The 19,670-nt window shown below is 37.0% G+C and overlaps 1 pseudogene; it reads right to left on the bottom strand.

Moving 5' to 3' along the window:
- The window catches only part of LOC149771860 (dual oxidase 2-like), a 93,363-nt pseudogene that overhangs the window by 19,888 nt on the left and 53,805 nt on the right, over positions 1-19,670 (bottom strand).

Here is a 19,670-nt window from a genome sequence, read left to right as displayed (position 1 = left end):
GAAGCTGTTCAGTATATATACCTTGCACAAAGCAGCTCTTCCCTAGTGTTTATATTTATACAAGTTATATTGTGTAGTGTTTTTTTTTACATATACAATGTTTTTATGCCGACAGCAAAGGTAGTACCTAATTATGTATACCAAATACTTTGGCTGAAGTTAAGACTCAAGCCATCAAATATTGATTTTTAAGACCAACAATCAACAATACGAGTCAGATAGTATTATAATTATTACAAGTCTGTGCACAGGTTGTTTTACCTGTACAATATATAAAAACCGTGCTGATTTAATTTAATATTTGTCACTGCTTGTGACGGCAATAATGTCACTCTGTTTGTTAGCTTCTGCATCTCCATAGGGCAGAATTAATTTTTTCAGATATAAACGTCTGTTGCATTATCAGTCGCATTGATTTGCCTGAGAAAGTTTTTTCAAAGTACTAGTAGTAAGGCACCAGATACTTCTGGTCCAACTCTCAAAACAGTACGAAAGTACAGAAAGTGGTCTTGATATTAAATATATAGCGGTGCATTTTCTATTTCAGTCATAATAATGAAATTAGTCCAGTTCTGAAATTATCATTTTAGTAATAAGTGGAATCAAGTGTTTGTGTAGGTGTGTTTGTATATTTGTATGTGTAAATGTGCACGTGACCTATCTTATCATTTTTTCGAAGTTTTCCTTAGTCAAGAATCCTTGCCCTTTGAAGTCATTCATATTAAACAAAAATTTGGTCTTCTCTTCAGCGTTACCAGAAGAAGAAATAAAATATATTATTGGATCCCAAATCAAATGGTGTAGGATATATAGCAAAATAATATGATAACGGACGTAAAGTGAATGGGATATTTCCAACGAGATTTGGAAAAAAGTATACCTGGAAATGTTTTACTATTTCTGGGAATCTAAACGTTTTGCGGGAATTAATTCTGCTACTTTAAAATAATATCAATCAAAGAAACTCATGCTACAATAAAAATAAGCAAGATAGCAGGAACTGAAGTATTACAGATCATTTTCAATTCCAGGCTATATTTTGAAGACGTAAAATATATATCATCTAAGTAAGTATCAAATTAGCTTTTCTTGACCAAGGATGCGAAATCCCATGATAAACAAGTAATACAATGCAATGAAATATGAATATAGAAGTAACAAAATGTAATGAAATATACTGATGTGTTATGTATATAAAGACAAACTGGGATTCATAAATGAAAATATAGGACCAAAGTTTGGGCACGGGGGTAAGTATATTTATCTCTGGCCAATATCACAAACACATCCATGAATTCTTGGAAGCTGACGAAACCATTTTTGTCTTTATTCGCCATGAGGAACATGTTTCTGACGAACACAGAGTTGGATCGTAATCCTAGCGCATCCGCAAATTCGGTGCGAGTTAATTGGATCCTTGATATTTCATTGGCTGATTTGGAGTCAAATTGAAGGTTCACTTCCGCGTGTGACTGTTTGAACGCCTTCAGAAATCGCGAGAGATTGCAACCGTATACACAGAAAGGTATTCAGTACTAATACCCGTAGTTTGAAGTAAACATTATTCATATTCAAATTTAATTATATGGCAAGCTTTACACTTTATGTACTACGACTGACACAATTCCTTTCCAATGCTTTAAAATTATTTGTAATAAAACAACCTTTCACAAAAGCTGCTCATAACTAAAATATCCCTGTCGAGCCTAACGATATCGGTCTAAAATTGATTTTACAGTAATATAGTTTACCTGAAGAACATCATTCCATGGAGATAATATTAAACTTTACACTAAAATTATCATTCAGAAAGTTACACATTTGCCAGCAAGAAGAAAATGCAACCAGTATGTTAAAGGAATTTCTTACGTGAACACCGCAATTTGTTTGTATATTGCTTTCTTCATTTTGGTTTCTTTCGCCGCTGTTGTTTGTGTTTTGTTTTGTTTTGCTTTGCTGTGTTTCGTTTATATTGTTTTGTTATTTTGTGTCCAATGATTATCTTTGTTGTTGTTGCATTCCACACAAATATGGATACTTGTGTTTAAGCCTCAAGAAATATTGTATATACTTTCTGGCTTAAAGGTATTTACTTTATACAGAATTCTAAAACGTGTTGAGAATGATCTTAACAAGAGTGTAAGTAAGTGGAAATACGAACGGCATAAAACATAAAGAAACTATCTTTAAAAAAATGATTGTTGAATCTACCTGCAAGCAAACCACTCTGAAAAATTTATCCAATAACTTCTTCCTAGTTTCCTTTGTTTCTGCGCTTTTCAATATCATAGATTCGGAAAATGCATGTGTCTCGCTGTTGACCCCAATCTTCTGCAGGAACGTTTTAAGCTTGGAGACAAAGTCGTCTCTGTATCCTTCGTCTGCAAATCGGAGGATCTGAAACATATTAAAAGGATACAATAAATTTATTTATTCTGAACCATTTGTGTATTAAACTGATATTTATGTAAACAAACATTACCTGTGGCTACAATAGTTTGACGTTTCCAGATGACAAACGTTTCGTTGGGATAGAAGTTATCTAATTTATCACAGTTCGGATATCTGATTTTAAGGATGTGATCTGATACCATGGAAAATGTAGTAGATTTATAATAGACCCAGGTACATAGTCAACCATGTAGTAAAGCCATTTTTTTTTTGTTGCTTAGGACTATGCGTCTCTTTTTATACATATTCTAATCTATAACTTAGCATACCAAGAATATACCTTTTATATCACCCAGTAAATGATGCCATATAGGAGAAAATATCTTGAAATAAAATGATCATGATACTGTAATTGAAAGCTATAAAAGTGTTCCTTTTCATCATTGTTTTGTCTGAACAGTGTCAAGAAAAAGCGCAAGTTGATAGTTTCGTGGGAAGTAGCTTCCCATTTGAATTTATATACAACAGCCAAAGAACTAAATAAGCAATGAAGTAAAATCTCATTGAATTGGTAATATTTTCAATAGCACATAAAATCATCCAACACAATTTTAAACTTTAGTTTCGAACAGGATCCTAGAAAGCCAGTAGATGAAATTCAAACTAGCCCACAACCAACACTTGGAATACATTGTTTGATGAAATTAAAGAATTAAACAATCTTACCAAGTCTATTTCACCTCCTACACGAACGGATATAAGCGTTCTCTGTCTGTCGTCAGATAGATGCATATGAACCTTCCGTGTATTTCGGCGTAAATATATCATCCGGAGCGGCTTCTTTACTCTGTCCATGATATGAATCTTCTTTCTGGCCAGGTCAAACTTGGCCTTAATGTTTCTTTCACCCCCTTTAGGACCCGTCCATTCGGTCACTGTAGAGTTGGATTTAAAGAGTGGGAATGTATCAATACATAGTCATTGAACAACCCAAATATGTAAATAATTGCTCGAAACTTTAGTAGAATGTACTAACATAGTTATGAGGTGGAACAGAACACAGAGAATAAACCTTGATACATAATAATATAATATATTTACTCTAGTCTGAATTAAGGAACTTTATGCAGCAATCACATCTTTAAACATTTCTGTCTTAAACGGCACTTCAATCATCCTGCCCTCTAAATCTCTTTCTCATTTTTTCATTCACAATAAAAAAGTGGAAAAACAAATAAATACAAAACCGAAGAACAAATAATCGGGTATTGGAACAAAAAGAAATCTACGTCGTATGGTACAATGTTGGAAGGCATGTACTATTTTGGAAGACATGTACTATTGCATGACCCAGCCACTAATGAACAGGCAAGTTTATGATTGATCAAAGCTCCAAAGACCGCTTTAAGAGGACATATATGACTCTTCTTCCTTTGGAGTTAAGAAGCAACCCATCTATATATTATTTTAATTTACAGTTAAATATCATTCTTTAAGACTGTCTAGGTGAGAGATAAACACAGATTGTATATGCAGTGATTATTCTATGTTGTAGCTCATTACGCAATTATCTTTCCAAATATCAATTGTCATTAACTAACAGTCGGTTATATAGTGGATCAGAAACCTCGTACATTTTCTCACAAATCTTTAATGTTGAACTTAGAAACCACTTAATAGCCCGTCCTTTCTTGGTTTTTATATGAACGGCAATACAAAATAGACAATTTATATTATAAATTGGGTATTTGAATTAATCAAATGGCAAGCCTGAAATTGATGCAATGACTGTAAATTTACATTAAAAACAACATTATGTTCTAAATTACATGCATACATTAGACTCTACAGGGCGTCTTGGTCATCATGATAACAAATATGTTCTCAATTACTACACGATCCTCCCGATGAAGAGGAAGGATGTTGATGGTGTGAAGTTTTTTCTATCCCTTGCAAATAATATAGGCTAGCTCATCCTGCATCGTTGTCGATACATATCTAAAACTTTGAAATATCATTTAGGTGGTTTATAGAAGTGAACGACTCTTTAAACATTTTTAATGAACCCACGCTTTTGAATTTAGGCAGCGTTGTCATCAATACAAAATAATATTGTCGAAGTAGATCTAACATTTGACAGGTATCATCATTTGGTCAAGCGATATTAATTTATGGTAGCATTTTGCATTACTCTCAATGGTTTTGCCATAGGGCGGAAGAATAATTCCATTGGGTAGTAACATGGAAATTGTTGATATCCCAGATGTATAACCCATACGTAGGTGTGAAGCGCATGAGGATGCGAATTCAAGCATATATCCAATAGAGTTTCTTAACGCATCAAATTTTAATGTAAATCGATTTGGACCCAAAAGGGAAAGAATTGAGCAAACGCTTCATGATGACTCACCAACTGGTTAAGCAATACAAAGAACCGAAAAATCTTGACACAGTCTATGAGGTTCCTTTTTGTTAATTTTGTGGATTGTATTCTAACGTTTTGATGGTTTAGTAGTTGGTAGATGTGTACCTTTAATTTTCATGTAATAGAGGACGACACGATGCACAAAACCATGTTGTGTCGAGTGATTTTTCATTTCTATTTTCAAAAACTCCAAAAGTACACTTTTGTTTATTTTATTGTATTTAAATACGAAAAGCTCACAAATAAAGTACATGGTTGTTCTGGCAAACGTCTGATATTTGTATGCACTTGTCATGATGATGTTTCGAAATAAAGACCGCTTAAATCAATACAAACTGCAATAGAAGAAATGTAAGTTCTTTCCGAAACGTCTAACACAATTATATTAGATACAACTTTAATACGGTCCATCATTATTAGTGTTTATATTTATTGGTATTACACACACACAAAACTCTCGACACCCGGCCACTCCCTCCATCCGCGACGAGAAAAAAATCCCACTGCCAGAGCAAAGGGAACATAACAAATTCATCAATTTCATAACATGTGGAAATACACCTTTTCACCATTTTAATATAATAGGTAAAGCATCCACGTCAATAAAGTATGGATTTATTTTTCTTCCGAACCATACTGTCTGTTAACAAGAACGGATTCCGCTGTATATCGTTGTGTCCAATATGCATCACCTTGGTTACTATGTCATAAATGGTAACATTCCTTATTTCTACTATTTCATCTTCCGTAAATAACCTTTTAATAAAACGATAACTAAGGATCGCCATAAGACTTATAGCTTGCAAAATTTATTAAACATCTGATATTTTGTATATAAAAAAAAAACTATTTTTTATTATGTAGCATGCATAGCTAAAGGACCGAACGATTACAGTTTCCTCGGCATATCCTAAAATAGAGGGACTTGTGGTGAAAAATCAAGGTCACAAATCTAGGTAATTAAGTGACATAAGTTCTCCAAATGATTTCGTGGAATGCTGCGTGTATACATCGTTGATGATCCATCGGTATATACAGGTGCATAAAATATATTATGTCGAAATCTATCATTCCTAATTAAAGTTCCTTGAGGTAATCCGTATATATGAGTAAGGCTAATGAAAGGGTATAACTATTCTAAATGATACTGTAGGACGCTTAAAATTAATTTACTTCAAGATCTCAACAATATAAAGGTGCGTGCCAACAATCTCCAGTAAATTAATCTGCTTTGTATATTGTGCGATTAAAGTTTATCCATCATTGCATATTGTAATGCTCATTTGGAAACAACATATTACTTTTGTCTATGATTGTGGATTATACTTTAAGATAATGACCAACTGAAAACATGTTTACTTGAATTTGAGTTCAGGACCTTCCTTTTTCCTTTGGTAATTATATTGTCTACAATAATTTTGTCTTGTTGTTAAGTTATAAATAAGTTGTTTAATGGCATTTGAGTTCAAATCTGTTCCTATTTATAATGTTTTTAATCTGATTGAAGCAAAACTTTGACCCAAATCCTGGTCGTTTTATTGTGTCATAGGCTTTTATATATGGATGACGTGGTCCACATAGTGTTAATTCCTGTTTTAAAATCGGTCTTTGTTGAATCGGTTTTATTATTGTGTTCAGTTACAATTTGAGAGGAATCATATATTTATTCAGTGACATTTTGGACTAAAACATAACTTGTGGATTATTGTGAATTCGTTCGATAACATTCTATTTTATATCATTGTGATACAGGAAGACTATTAAAACACATTGAAGTCTAAAACTGAGATATAACATTTAGGGTTAATTGGGATTTATTTAACTAAATTGTAAGGTCCTCTTAATTTTCACGTTGTTAACGTCGGAGTTTTTGAAAATAGAATTAAATAATGGTGCGACTAACAAACAGAAAAAAGCGCAAATCAACAAGTTTAGTAAAGTTCAATAAATAATTGTTTCCTAGCATACAAAGTGAAACTTTAAAAGGAACTTACATTTTGAATTAAATCATAAACAATTTTTAAAGCGTATCACAAATCTTACATTATAAATTATTCAGAATGAATACCAGTGGTGTTACGAATGAATTCCAATCTTGAAAGTGTAGATATGTCAGTAGCCTCGAATGTGCTAATCTGCCAACAGTCTTACAATGTATTACAATGATATTATCCAGAATGAGATTAAATGATTTTACAATACATCCAATATAGTAATTGAGCCTTAAAGTCAGTGATCATTTTGTAATTCTAATTAATAATTTCAATGAATCCTCTCACATTAAACTGAACACAACTAGAAGACTAGTCAGATGATAAACTGGGAATAATTAATTATGTTGATCACAACCTTTATATAAAAACATAAGACGGAAATTGATGACCATGATATGGGTCATTTTCCCATCAAAGTAGTAAACAACATTACTTCTAGAAGTTTACAAGGTCAAAACTCCATGTAAACATGTTTACTAAAGAAGGATATTATCGCAGAGTACAAACCAACAATCATGGACAAAAAACGCTATGTAAAATGTTGTTTACAAAATGACCCTTACACTCTACAATCATGAACACAAATTAAACACATACTATCGATATAGATACCAAGTATTTGTTAAATTTTACAGCACTTGTTGGCTTTCCTTTGTGTGTTACTTAGCTTAGAACCATATAATGATACAAAATTAATTCAGAAATAAGGTCAGGTCAGGAGCTAGATAGAATAGAGACTATATCCCTTTTAAATCACAATGTGAAAAGCTGTCAATTAGACTCACAGAAGGGTTCATACATACAAATCTGGATGCAAAATGTGGTTGAAAAACAACAATACGTCGAAAAGTACTACAGCAGACAGCAAAGTTAGACAAATAATCAGGGGCTATCTCGAATGAAAATTGTATCTTGCGGCGCTGTAAATCAAACTTGTTCAACGTCTCGCTAATACAAAGCTGCATGCTACGTTAGTTGAACTCCACGAATCCCTGCGGAAACGCAGGTCAAGAAGATCTATAATCAAGCAAGGCCTATACCTGCTGTAAATTATTTCCTACAACGCTGTCAATCACATTCCACATGTATATAGCTGATGACCAACTGTGATATGTATCCAACAATCTTGATTATAATAAAGTTGCCGAACACAAGGCCATACAGTCGTGGAAATAAACTCTGTAAAAGACGTCGAACGCTGGATATTAGATTCGATTCAAGGCTCACAAGTACATACAAATATGGACGCTAAATTGGATTTCAATAAAGCAAACGTTTGTAAAGTTATGTTATGGAATGGGAAAGTCAAGAGGATGGGCACTTAGTGGAAAAAAAAAATTGTCCGAATGATGTTTTGGAAGCCAGGAAATCCAACTCATTCGAGGTTTTATCAATATATAGTGACATTCAAACATCTAGTTGAAATACAAAAAAGCATTCATAAAACAATGCTTGAAAATCAAAGCGTGACGATCTGGCAATCGGGGACATAACTCATGTAAGAGATGTCGTGGAACACTAAACATCGAAATTATATATGGTTTCTTAAACTTAAAGTAGCTAGGGAAAACTTTGGTTGAAATCCAATACGCTTTCGGGAAGCGTAATCTGGATGCTTGGCAGAAGGGAAGGGATGTGGTGGAAAACTCTCGTAATTTGTGTTGTGGAACCTTGAAAGAAAACTTTTTCAAAACGTCATCACTTTTCAAAACTATTGCCAAATCTGATTGAAATTCGACAAAAGTTCTTGAAGATATGATTAAAAAACCTAAGTTAGCTGGACGGACAAAAGCATCTCACGTAATGATTATTTGGAACTATTGAAATCGAACTCATTCATGGTCGTAATTATTTAGTACATATCAAACTTGGATAAAATCCAATAAATCTTGATAACATTATGGCGCGAAAACCAAATGCAGGATGACGGACACTCAGTATGCATAATTCCTCTATGCGATGCCATGGAACAAAGTCAAATTTGTTTTAACATCTCAGTCTTTAAAAACCTGTACGTTACATTTGCTAAAAGATCCAACAATCGTTGGAAATGCAATCCTGTGAAAACGAAACTAGGGTGACTGGGTATTAGTACGTGGAGGAATTTTAGATGACAATACAGAAGACTGTAAATCATATACCGTTACGGTAGAGCTAATTTAAAGCTGCATGTCAGATCTGGTTGAAGTCGAACAATTTTTAGTATAATTACCTTGCGAAAACCAAAATTGATGACTAAGGGACAGGAAGAACGGCGTTACATTAGGAATGCTCCGTCATCATTGAACGAGGCACTAATTCAAAAACCTATTACTGGGACAAGCAATGTACTATACACAGATGATACAATGTATTACAGTACCCGTAGCGTCTCTACCAACTTTGGAAAATAACAAGTAGGCAAAAGAGTACGCGTAAGTAGCGATAAGACATTAGAACCGCAATGAGCGCTTTAAAAAACGTACACGTTACCCTTAATAACAGCAGAGAATGAGATATGTTTGGTAACGGCCGTGAATGATATTGAACTAATCAGAACTGGCGCGAAATGCTAAAAGATGTTACGGAAAACGATACAGTACTATGTAAAATCAATGATAAGAAATGCTAAATTAAGTCGGCAAAAGCTCTTCATTCCTCACAACACGCATGAGTATCACATATATTGCGAAGGTTATGACCATGTAAAGCATCTCATATAGCTGGGGAAGCCAAAAACAATAAAACAATGACCAAGATTCAAACTTACACCGCAAGAGAATTCCGTCTTAGAGCCTGGTAATATACATGTACACAACCAAACAGTTCACGGAATTGTACATTATATCCCTTTTAAAATTAAAGAGAACGAGCACATTTAATTGAAAACAGTGAAAAACGAGTTTTCATTTACTGAAAATACTGTATCGACACAATAAACAAAATAAATCTTACCCGTTCTTGATATTTTCAAACCAAAATCTCCGTGTCTGATCCTCAGGAACTGGTCTATCATAATAGTACGAAACGTTTCCCCCATACCATCTGGGGTCGTCTCCAACAAAGCCGCTGGAAATAGGTCCACGTTATCTGGTTTGGATGCATTTCCGTACACCCAACGCAATTTTTCGATTGGCTGGAAATGGTATGCTTTACTGCTTCAAAATGGCAACATTTTAGCTATTTGTTAACTGTTATTAAACGCAAGACTGGTTTGTAGATTTCAGAATCATAATTATTGTTTTCGACATGGTTAGAACACGGCAATAATAGTTGTATTTGATCGGACTGGCGTAATGACCTACACCATTATCATTCTCTCCAAATAAGTTTTGGAAATATTTCATCAACATAATTTTGGGAGAGTATACTTCAAAGGTAAAGGTTTATATCCGTTTCATTACTGCATTAATTCTTTACAATATTAATTTGCTGAGAATGCATTAAAATAAATACTATAAAGATATAACATTATTAAATATATTTTGCACACTTCTTTCTACATTTAATACACTAATCACGTGACAAAATAGAAATATATTTATGCTCTACCAGTGAACGTATGATAACAAATTATTATATAATTATCACACTTGGCAAAAACTATCTTTAAAGTAGCGGTGACAAATGTAGATAATTACCCCTTGCATATATAAGCTCCCATTGTACGTGGAAATGTTGATTTCCTCCCAAGATTTTCTCCTAGGTAATCCGTATGCCTCGCGGATTGTGTTATAGTCAGACAGTCCGTGATCTCGCGCACGTTGGATGTTTAGAGCTACCAGGTCACGCCAAGAAAATTCAAGGGGGCCAAACAAATGTTCTAGAACGAGAATTGAAGATTTACGAATAGTAGTATTTTCATTTTACATTCCTAAGTATATTCTTACTCATCAGGGTAAGGATTCATTTTGCACAACATCAATGTATAACAGATATCCCAATACAGCAGTACCATGCATGAAAGCTTCACAAGAATTGATTTAATGTTGTTGAAGCTGACACACTGATTAGAGGCTCTCCAAAAAAGGACCAAGCCCCGTAACAAAGTTGCTGAAATAACCCATTTCATGCAGACTTCGGTGAACTTCGTAATTTGCTCGGAATTTTGATCACGTGGCGGGTGGTAAGCTGACCGTAATAATTACTCGATAGGTGGTGGGCAAAATATGGCGGACGCTTCATCATCAGTATCAACTTCTGTAACTACTTCAACATCGTTTATCGAGTTGAAAAATGTATATTCAACAGCGATGCTGCCGCAGATATTGACGACATTTAATATTGGAACCATCCTGTCTTATTTTCTGGAAAATAGGACTGATTTCAAACCCATACGAGAGAGTAGCTTTGAGCTGTTTACATCTGGACATGTACATGTAAATAAGGAAATGGTGTCGAAGTAAACAAATTTAATCCTGACAATCAAAGAGCGAGTTGTTCAAACTATTTCTGTGCATTCGAAACGTCACTATCCTAAAATGCGTTTCATATGAGTTTATCAGATTTGCTTTTGAAAGTCTGTGGATAATTTACTTATAAATTTCAATCATTTAATTAATTTTAGTTCTGAAATATTTCTAAACAACAATGGACGCCATTTTGGTATGTACATGTGCCCACCAGCGTTTGATTGGCTGGAGTATAAAGTAACTCGGGAGGTTATTCGGATAATTACGGAGCAACTCGGCTAAATTCGGTACGAAATGGGCTATTGTATGTCACAGTTCAGGACATGATGATAATAAAACATTGGCCTATATTCTTTTCGTTTAACTGAAGTCGCATATTTTGTATCCTCTAAAAATAGACGAAGCGGGAAACCAATGAAGGCAAATAATTTTTGAAACAATCACCCTACGGCAAAATTCATCTAAATGTACTGCTTATAATGATTGTCCATGGTACTACGGGTGACAGCACTATAAAAACCTTCGATCTAACCTGTCCTGACTCTCTCTCTCTCTCCACACTCCAAATTTAATCTGTCGTAATATAGTCTTGCTCTGTCTGTCTGTCTGTCTATCTCTATCTCTGTCTCTCTCTATGTCATATACCACAAGCACATACAAACATGACATGTCATCGAATGTTCCAGCCCTCTGCAAGTATATGGTATCAACCGAGCATTTAGGAAGTTTCAGAATAAAAGTAATATTTGGCATTGGTCATAAAATTGGCGAGTTATGGAGCCAATGTTACATATCTCTGACATGCAATACATTTGTTATTGAATATGTTCAAGAAACTGCGGACGTGAGAAAGAGACTTCATAAGCACAAAGCTTTAATCGTAACAAACAAAAATGTAAGCCACTTCAACTAAACCAAACAAGCTTTCCAATTATTATACGTGCCTCCGATTGGGTCTAACCTCGACGACCACCTTAGAATGCGCAGTTATAAAGAAAACTTATATTTGATTCGATATTGGTATTAATGTATCTATGAATAGGATGTTGTGAGGATCAATGCTTTGTGCTGACATATGATACAAGGCGCAAGTACACCAGAAAGGTAGAAGCACATTTTCAAGTAGAATCACGAGGGGGAAAAGTTAATCATTCAGAACCAGACGATAACTGGCAACACATAAAATGTGACTTGCATCATTCCATCCAAGGCATCCATCTTCAAATATCTATAACAAAAACAATAGAATTAAACATTAGAATGAATCTCCATAGATCAGATAGGCATACCAAACATTTACAAAGAAGCCTTGTGACGGAACATTTCTCTTCCTCAGGTTACACTTTCAATGATGCGATCCTAACTGGAGTCAAACATTATTCAGAATGGAGGCACATACAATATGAAATCCGAATAAATGTATTGGATTTCCCAGTTGTGAACATTCAAACAAAGTGGATTACATTAAGAGCAATCAAAGCAAACAATGCAAAGTGCATAGACAACAAGACATTTTAAAGATGCTAAAATCACATTTTCTGCTAAAGATTCGATTTTGTGAGAAACAGATTAAAATGTATAGTTTACAAATCTTTTATTTAATTTTTGCTTACATTTTAAATAGGCAAACCACAACCTTATATAAATTCTTTAGAACACAACTTGTATTAGTTTTAAGTAATCGCCACTTCAACAAAGTGTTGTATTCGGGATAAACATTTAGACAGTTTCAGCCACTCTATCGATGTCGTAAATGTTACGTCGCTGACATACGTGCTTACACCATAAGATAAATTTCTTTATTCTAATTGTATCGTTTCGTTAGAGCCTAACATGTGTAGATTCTGTAGATTTGTTACTTTTGTCCGTATTGTTCTTGTCTCGTTTGTGTAATTGTCCTTTGTAGCTTGGCACCATTGAGAAAATAATCATTACATTTCGAAAGCGCTTGGCTGGTCTCAGATCAGCTTTCAGCTGTTGATTAATTTGCTGGTTTCGTTTACTTTCACACACACATATATATGCACTTATTTTAATCAATATTTGACACACGTGATCACTTGGTGGATTGCACATGAAAGTACTGTTATTCGCTAGATGATTTGCATATATATATAATGTTGTCTGCTGTCTTACTTCTCGGATCTGGAACTACAATATGATCCTTTCTCTCCGACAGTGTAGAAGCCATGCCCATCAATAGCTCATCAAAAGCATTGGGGCCTCATAGAAATTCCTGTCAAAGAATAATATATTTTAATTCAAAAAATAAACATCCATACTTTGACTTTCACTTTGACCAACAAAATAATGAATGAAAATATATAGACTCACCAACGTTTCATGTGTCGAATGTTTCATACACTCATCAACCCATGATGTTATCATGTTATTCGTTGCACTGTTTCTATACGCTCATCAACCCATGGCGTTATCATGGAATACACTCCAGCCCAGTTGATCTATGTTGTGGTGCTCCACAGGGGTCTGTTCGTGGACCTGTTCTTTTCATTATATACACCCAGCCGCTCTCAAGTGTCATAGATCATCATGCAATATCTCACCAATTGTACGCAGATGACACCCAAATATACAAATATAGCCACCCAACTGAAGTTGATGCTACCATCCAAGGTGTAGAGAGGTGCATTTCTGATGTGAAATTACGGATGACATGTAACAAGCTGCATATGAATGCTGATAAAACTGAGGCCATTCTGATTACAACACAAAAACTTTCTCATTCACATCCTTTACCTCAAAGAATAAATATCAGCAATACCAACATTAAATGCACACAATCAGTACGAAACCTAGGTGTTACTTTGGACAGTACTCTCACATTGCACCAACATGTCATGAACATATGCAAAACTGCAAGATATTTACGTTCCTCTTCTGACAATCGTATACTCCTTATTCCCACTATGAAAACAAAGTCATATGGACAGCGTTCTTTTGCATACCAGGGCCCAGCAACGTGGAATGAATTGCCCATTGAATTTAGACACAAAGACACAGTGATCACATTCAAGAGGGTCTTTTTCAAGGTGATTTTATATCTCTTTCGAGGTGCTCCTCTATCACGGTGGCCATCTGACAGCTCACCATAGAGTGCGACTCACCATACAGTGCGATCTTTGGCAGGCGATGATCCTCCATCCTGGGCAAGTGTCCTGCCCAGCGAGGCTGTATCTTCATGAGCGTGGCCTCAACGCTGGTGATGCTTGCTTGTTTGAAGACTGCAGTATTGGTGACGAAGTCACTCCAGTGGACGTTGAGGATGGTGCAGAGGCAGCGCTGATGGAAAAGTTCAAGGAGGCGGAGATGGCAGCTGTAGGTGACCCAGGATTCGGCGCCATATAGGAGGGTGGTCTGTAGACGCTGATCTTTGTATCTCTCTTGAGACTGGCGTTGTGCTAGACTCGCTTATAGAGTCTGCCGAAGGCGCTGGTTGCCTTGGCCAGTCTGTTGTATATTTCTTTGTCCATCTTGGCATCAGAGGATATCACATAGCCCAGGTAGGTGAACTGGTGGACTACGTTCAGGTCTGTCTGATCAGTGAAGATGCTTGGTGGACGATATCCTTCCATGGAAGCAGGCTGGTGAAGTACCTCAGTTTTATTTAGGCTTACCTCAAGACAAAAGAGCTGGCAAGCTTCTGCAAAGCAGGATGGTACGCCCTGTAAGGCAGCTTCCGTGTGGGCATCTAGGGAGTCGTCGTCTGCGAAGACAAGTTATCTAATCAGTTTTTCCAAGGTCTTGGTGTGGGCATGAAGTCGCCTTAAGTTGAAGCGTTTGCCATCAGTCCGAAATCGAATATAGATGCCATCTTCGTCATAAAGGTCTTCTGTTGCTTTTTGAAGCATCATGCTGAAGAAGTTTGAGAATTGTGTGGGGGCTAAAACGCAGCCCTGTTTCACGCCATTTGCAATGGGGAAGGTCTGTGACAGGTCGTTATTGTTTCGGACATGACCAAGCTGGTCTTCATGTGGTTGGATGACCATGGTAAGGAACTTTGGAAGACAGCCGAGGTTTTCAAGGATTTTCCACAGTCCAGTTCTGCTCACCGTTTCAAATGCCTTCGTCAGGTCCACAAATGTGATGTACCGTCCTTTGTTTTGTTTTCGGCATTTTTCCTGGATCTGTCTCAGGACGAGCACCATGTCAGTTGTGCCCCTATTGGCTCTGAAGCCACCTTGACTCTCTCGAGCATGTTCTTTTGAATGGTGGGCACCAGTCTGTTTAGCAACATTCTAGCAAGGATTTTTTCTCCAAGACAGAGCAGAGTTATCCCACGGTAGTTTGGGGAGTCAGACCTTTCCCCCTTGTTTTTGTACAAGGTGATGATGACTGCATCTCGGAGGTCTTGTGGAAGTTTCCCTCGCTCCCTGCAGCCAACGAAGAACTCGCGGAGTTTCGTGTGCAACACTAGGCCTTCTCTCTTCCATATCTCTGGTGTGATACCATCTTTTCCTGCAGCCTTTCCTGTCTTCAGTTGTTCTATGGCTTTTACAGTCTCTTGCAGTGTGGGTGCCTCATCCAGTTCCATCTTAGGTGGCCGTTGTGGAATGCGATGAATAGATGTCTCCTGGACTGTACGGCTAGTGCTGAAGAGGGTGTGGAAGTGATCTGACCAGCGGTTCAGGATTGATTCCTTGTCAGTGAGTAGCTCTTGGCCATCTGCACTTCATAGGGGGATCTGTATTTGGAAGGAAGGGCCATACACTAATTTCAGCGCTTCATAGAACCCTTTGTAGTCACCAGTGTCAGCGAACAGCTGGGTTCTTTCTGCAAGCTTTGTCCACCATTCATTTTGTATGTATTGGAGACTGCTATGGAGGGAGCTGCAGATAAGGCGGAAGGCTGCTTTCTTATGTTGATAGGATGGTTGTGCGAGATGGGCTTGGTACGTTGATCTCTTTCTGGTAAGCAGTTCTGGGATTTCTTGGTTGTTTTCGTCAAACCAGTCTTTGTTTTTCTTACTGGTGAATCCAAGGATTTCTTCTGAGGTTTGCAGAATGGCAGCCTTGATGTGATTCCACATCTCTTCCGGAGGTAGATCTAGCGGACAATTAAGTTCTTCAAGCCTAGACTGCAGGCTGTCTTGAGAACCTGCCTTGACGTCTTCAGACAACAGGTTTTTGATCTGGAGCTTCCTTTTCGGGGTACCCTTTTGCTATTGGGGCCTCGGGTTGAAGTGGAAGTCGAGCTTGCATCGGGCAAGACGATGGTCTGTGTGGCACTCTGCACTGGGCATCACTCTGGTATGAATGACATCTTTTTATTCCCTCTGGCGTACTATGATGTGATCGATTAGGTGCCAGTGTTTTGATTTAGGATGCATCCAGGTAGTTTTCAGGCTGTCTTCCTGCTGAAATATGGTGTTTGTGATGGTGAGCTGTAATTCTGCGCAAAATTCAAGAAGCAGGCGTCCATTGTCATTGCAGCCACCCACACCAAGTTTCCCAATGACTGCTTACCAGGCTTACCCACTCTGTCATTGAAATCTCCGAGGATGATTATTTTGTCGCTCACTTGGACGCCCTTGATAAGTCTGCGCAGGTCAGCCTAGAATTTATCCTTTACAGATGGAGTGTTGGAGCATATATACTGAAGAGTGTGGCATGTTGTTGGTCTCCTAACGGGAGACGCATGGACATGATGCGGTCGTTGTCATCAATGGGACGGTTTGTTAACTTGGTGACTATTGTGTCCTTGACCAGAAACCGACTCCTGAAAGACTTTTTTAAGTTTTTGGTTTTCCTGACCAGTACAGGGTATATTATGTGCCGAGTTCTCTCAAACCTTCCTTCTCTGAAAGGCGGATTTCGCTGAGTGCAGCAATGTCAACAGCAAGGCGAGAGAGTTCGTGTACGATTAAGGCAGAGCGTCGTTTTGGTCTGTTGCTGTCGGTTGAGTCTAGCATTGCTCTGATGTTCCAACAAGCCAGTTTTAGTCTTTTGCCATAATTTGAATCAGGTTGGGTATGCCTTGTTTTTTCTGTTAAGTTTCGACCGCATTTGAAGATGCCCGTTGGGTGCGGCAGGCCAACTGCGAGAGGGGGTAAGGCGACGAGAATTGGTTAGGCCACCTTTCATAAGCCTCCCTCCATGCGGAGCAAGCAGTGCTGTCCATAGAGAAGGTCGCTTGGTCACTCAGGCTGCTGCACGGTGATGGTGTCCTCTCCGGATCAACACAAGACGACCAAAGGCCTGAGTCACCTGCATGAAGGATTGGGACTGCGGCTTCCAGTGACATCTTTCACCTGCCGTTTTCCCACCTTTCTCATCGCTGCAGGGCTTGATAGAGTAGAACGTAAACAGTAGACAGTAGACAGTTCCTTCTTGCCTGAGCAATGGAGCTTTTAGGTGGAGTGCAGTCTGCGTAATCTGGCCCGACCCTTTAAGCATGGGGTTCATCTGCCATGGCCCAGCAAGCCTGGACGGTGACAGCGAGGTCCGCAGGCCGTAGGTTTTATATTGGAGTTTCCCTCTCCTAGGCAGATGGAAAACCATGACTGAAGAGATCTGACTTCGAACCATAGCTAAAATATATAGTGCGCCTTGGTCCTGAACACTTGGCCGTTGATCTGTAGAGACCTTCCGCCCTAGCCCATGACTTCCCTGTAGAAGTTCATACGCCTAATGATGCAGTATTAACATCACCCCGCAGCTGAAGCGGTGTACCGGGGTATGCCAGGAATAATTCCTTCTTGGAGTCAGACGTGAGAGATTTGGGAGATGGATGAGGACCATTGTGTCCGTCCACTCAGAGAATGCAGCTGCCAGACAACAAGATATTACCTCTATTTAGAGTCCCCTTTACTACAAATATATATATATATATATATATATATATATATATATATATATATATATATATATATATATATATATATATATATATATATATATATATATATAGATATATAGATAGATATATATATATATATATATATCTATATATATATATATATACCTGAAATTCCTCCATACTTACTTAAAATCGATTTAAGAGTTTACGTGGGGGGGGGGGTAAGTATTTCATAGACAGATTCGAACCCAACTTTATATATTTGTGTACATGCATTACATAATATATTTTATTTTACAAAGCGAATGTTATAGACGTAAACTATGTCTTTGCGATAGAAAATGATATGATTACGAAGTTAAAATTGAGGTTATTACGCCATATAGGGGAAGACTGTAATATCATATGCATTCAGATGCATTTCCAAGTAATGTCACTTCACTGTTTCACTGTTTCTTTACTAAAATAAATGTAGTACGTATTGTGCTAAATATAAGCATGATGCATGCTCTCTGAGAAAGATATGTTTGAAAGTTGCTGTTGAACTTGTGTCATAGGTTCATTTGATATAAGCACTTGTATAAGATTAAATCTTTACTATGTCAGTTGAAACTACAATCTTAACCGCACGTGTTAGTCTGTTTCTGTGAAGTGATCGTAATATAATGTTACTCTTTTGGAAGACATAAATCATTTCGAGCTGAATATAAACCGGCATTCTGACTGGAAAAACAATTACTATAAAGAAAGAATTATATGTCATTGCAAACTAGATGTCCTGTGTGAGTAATTTCTTTATCATATGCATTATTTTTGTACCGTGAAAAGTGTATCATACCTACCGATGCAAATTTTGCATCTTCCCTTTGTTTATTGTTACCTAAGTCTTATTTTGTATTTAGATGCACCATTTATTCGAGCAGCTCTAGAATGTATTGTGACCGCTAACTTTATACTTTTGTTTAATAGTTTGCACAGTAAATCTTTAGTTGTATCAACATGTAAACATACCCGTGGGTTCCAATAGGCGTTGCACAGGCGAAGAGCGTGGATATTACCTGGAGAGCCGGGTATGTTCAGCTTCAGCTTCTTATATTGACACGTATTGTCTCTGCAAAGGAAATGTAACGTTTATTCCAGGCACATTTTTTCTTAAGTATTTGTCCTGAAGAAATTATTTTTTGTGCATATTACTTCTGAAGGGGGATTTTGCTTTGATATACTGTTTAATCTCGTATGAAGAGAGAGTTGTAGAGAGTATAAGGCCAGCTGCGTTAAATATGTATACTTTGAAAACATGATTCAATCTATTAGATTATCGGGCGGTTCTTAATAAAGTCGTTGACTGATCTTTATGGCATAAAGTCAGAAATATATGTATTTATCAACTGAGTTAATTTGGACAAAATTAGCATTTCAGCGCCTTTTCAGTCGAAGTCGGGTTGGCATTGTTTTTCTAGATCATATCTGAATCAAATGCTTGCTTTGTTATAATGAGATTTTCAACACTTTAGAATCGTATTACATCACATGAAACGTTCCAACTCTTTGCTGGCCTTACTGAAGGACAATATTTCCCCATGACTTGTGCATGCCATACATGACAACAGTCGTCTAATCCCGTCCTGCAGGAACTTATCACAGACGTTACAT

This window comes from Sinohyriopsis cumingii, unplaced genomic scaffold, assembly GCF_028554795.1.
Source record: "Sinohyriopsis cumingii isolate HCF-2022 unplaced genomic scaffold, ASM2855479v2 utg001621l, whole genome shotgun sequence".
NCBI classification, from domain to species: domain Eukaryota; kingdom Metazoa; phylum Mollusca; class Bivalvia; order Unionida; family Unionidae; genus Sinohyriopsis; species Sinohyriopsis cumingii.
Note: the sequence above shows the minus strand (reverse complement) of the source record. Positions and strands in the feature narration are given on the sequence as shown.